The sequence below is a fragment of the Chrysochloris asiatica genome, unplaced genomic scaffold (genome assembly GCF_000296735.1).
Source record: "Chrysochloris asiatica unplaced genomic scaffold, ChrAsi1.0 scaffold00025, whole genome shotgun sequence".
NCBI lineage: Eukaryota > Metazoa > Chordata > Mammalia > Afrosoricida > Chrysochloridae > Chrysochloris > Chrysochloris asiatica.
Window position 1 is genome coordinate 23,275,063 of NW_006408543.1, and position 3,730 is coordinate 23,278,792.

Sequence of the window (3,730 nt, forward strand, 5' to 3'; positions counted from 1 at the left end):
AGAACGAAACACTACCCAGTCCTGGGACAACCTCACAATTGTTGCTATGTTTGACCCCATTGATGCTGCCAATCTGCCAATTCATATAGTTGCAGGGTCTTCCTTTTTTCCTCTAATCCTCCACTTTTCAAAACATGATATCCATCTCCAGGGACTGGTATACAAGGTCTGGCCATCCTGGCGTCCATGGAGCATTCTGTCTATACTTCTTCCAACTCAGATTAGTTTGTTCTTTTGGCACTCCTCCAACACCAAAACTCAAATGCATCAATTCTTCTTCAGTCTTCCTTACTCACTGTCTAACTTTCACATACATTGTGGTTATTGAAAATATCATGGTTTGGGTCAGGTGCATTTTAGTCATCAAACTGACGTCTTTGTTCTTGGATGTTTTAAAGAGGTCTTGTACAGCAGATTTGCCTAATGAAGTAAATCATTTAATTTAATTACTGCTGCTTCCATGAGTGTTGATGGTTGATCAAACAAAATGAAGTCTTTGAAAAGTTCAATCTTTTCTCCATGTATGTGTATGTTTCTTAATGGCCCAGTGGTGAGGGTTTTTGTCTTATTTACACTGAGGTAAACCCACTCAACGGCTGTGTTCTTTAATCTTCATCAGTATTTTAAGTCTTCTTCACTTTCAACAAGTAAAATTGTATCATCTGCCTAGCTCAGATTATTAATGAATCTTCCTCCAATCCTGATGCCACCTTTTTCTTCATATAATCCAGCTTCTCAGATTATGTGCTCAGCATACAGACTGAATATATCTGGCAAAAGAATGCAACCCTAGTGTATACCTTTGCTAATTTTAAACAATTCAGTATTCTCTTGCTCTGTTTGAACAACTGCCTCTTGGTCTATGTCCAGGTTCTTCATGAGCACATTAAATGCCCCAGAATACTTAATACCAGTCCCTTTCATCTCACTAATGCCAAGGTTGTCGATGTTTATGTATTCCATTTCAGTTTTGACGATTCCAATTATCTTAGATTCATACTTTGTATATTCCCTGTCCTGATTTTTATGGGTGTTTACAGCTATTTCTCTTCACTTTGATTTGTGCCCCATCTGCAGATGAAAGTCCTGAAGGCTTTACACAATTAGCATCATCACAGTCTACTTTACTGTAAGGAAGCAGCTCTTCCCCAGTCATAGTTTAAGTGCCTTCCAACCTGAGGGACTCATCTTCAGACATCATATCTAACAATATTCTTGTTCTCTTCATCATGTTGCAATAGTCAGTATTCTTTTGCTATCTCACAGTATTGTACTGCTATTCATAAGGTTTTCAGTGACTAAATATTTGGAAGTAGTCTATCTCTCCTTCTTTCTAGTCTGTCTTCCACTGGAAGCTTATCTGAAACCTGTCCACCTTGACTGCCTCTTCTGGTATTTAAATTACAGGTAGCATGTCTTCTAGAATCATAGAAACTGCAAGCTACCACAGTATGACAAACAAGTGGTAGAAACTGCTGTTTAGGAATTAATAAATTTGGCTTCCTTAAGGGTTGTTGGAACCATTTAAAAGTAAGCTTCTACCTACTTTAAAATGATTCTAATTGTCATTATTCTTTCCCGATCACATCCCCAGATCCCTCACATGCTAAATAAGAGTCTTTTAACCATCTACAATTTTGGCTATGTTACTTGTAAAGAGAAGACTTCTCTAACCATGTTGAAATGGTAGAAAGAGTAGACTCAGTCCTGGTGAGGATTTTGAGGTACAGTAATAACAGGGAGAGAGCTGTATATATGCAGGAGACAGTGTTAGCAGCTCATTCTACTCTCTCAACTCTGAACTTTAAAAAATTAACTAATATATGCCTCTATGCCACTTCACACTGACAGTCAGGAATAAGCCTAGCTGGGACTCCATTCTGTCAACTAGCTTGTGTAACTGAAATGTTCATCCTGGAAATCAAAATGGTGACAGAAATATCAGCCTATAATTCAAGGAGTTCTTTGAGACAGAACATTCTAAATCACTAAAATGAGTTTATGTTCATAATTTTACCTACTTCAAACAAAATTACCAGTAACACAATTGTAGAAATGTTGGCTGAAAACTAGGGCTTTATATTGGTTTGAACCAGCCAGTTATGGTCAAAGAAGTGAAATTAGAGCAGTCACATTTTTTGTTTGTTTTAATGGATGAAGCAGAACAATAACTAGAACAGGAAAATAAATACAGGTCAAAACTCTGGAAAGAGACAATCAGCAGAGTCCTTTAGGATCCTGAAGCAGGAGATTGGATTATTGCCAGGACTATGGAAAAGTAGACACATTCAAAGTGGCATGGATGGCCACCATCATTTGAGTGGGGCATCATTGTTTCTGACTCTGCAAGTCAAGAGATTTGGTTGCTGTGAAATAAACACTGTGCTTGGATTCTAAGAAAGAGATGAAGTTTCTAGCATGGTGTTGGCCTGTAAATTTTCTTTTACAATTATTCTGTGGTTGTTGTTGTTAGGTACCATCGAGTTGGCACAAACTCATAGTGACTTTATGTACTGCAGATGAAACTCTGCCCGATCCTGGGCCAACCTCACTACTGTTGTCACCCTTGAGTCTATTGATGCTGCCACTTGGCCAATCCATCTCGTGGAGGGTCTTTCTCTTTTTCTCTGACTCTCCATCTTACCAAACATGATATGCTTCTCCAGCGACTGATCCCTCCTGGCAATATGTCCAAAATATGAGAGACAAAGTTTGGCCATCTTGGCCTCCAAGGAGCACTCTGGCTGCACTTCTTCCAAAACAGATCTCTTGGTTCTTTTGGAAGCCCATGGCACTTTCAATATTCTCTTCCAACACCATAACTCAAAGCACCAAGTCTTCTACGGTCTTCCTTATTCACTGTCCAGCTTTTGCATGCATATGAGGTTATTGTAAATACCATGGATTGGGTCAGGCACACCTTAGTCCTCAAGCTGACATCTTTGCTCTTCAACACTTTAAAAAGGTCTTGTGCAGTATATTATTACTCTAGTTCACCCAAATTATGCCAATCTGGGTCCATTCTGGTTTACCTTATCAGCCATGATAAATCAGGAAATAACTGGTTTGATATTCTAATGAAAAGGTAGAATTATGTAGTGAAAAGAGTGAAGGCTTTATAGACCAGCCTGGAACAGCTAGAGCAACAGAAGATACTTCTTGAGAGAGAGCAGGAAACATCCAAAACAAAAATGGCATCCTAATTGGCTACTACAAGAACAAGCAAGTCTGTTCACTAGGGAGCCATCAAGGCAAGCAATCAAATCCCTTCAGGACGAACCCCCCTACAAGACTGAAACTCAAAAGGAGCAAGCACATGAGCAGTTATGTAAGCTTGTTGGCGATCATGTTGGTCTACTGGTGAGTGGAAGAGGGGGAAAGGCAGCAATGAAGATATGGGCTGAGTTTGAATACATTCCATAGACTCCCATTGACCTGGAGATGAGAGAGCATAGAGGAAGGGCTGGTTGGTCTAAAGTGTGGTAAGACCTGGGGTTTCCTGAGCCGTTGGATGAAGACATAGCCATGGAGGGTTAGAGATGAGAGTGAACCATCCAGCTGATATGAAGTAAGGGGAGATGCACAATAATGCCAAAACTTGCAGATAGTACTCATTTGACCTAGCGTCGATGGCTTGATGATTAGAACACCACTAGAAGAAGATTAAGAAAAAACAATTTTTGATAAAGGAAACAAGTGTAAATTGCTACAATTTAATGAACTTGACCTA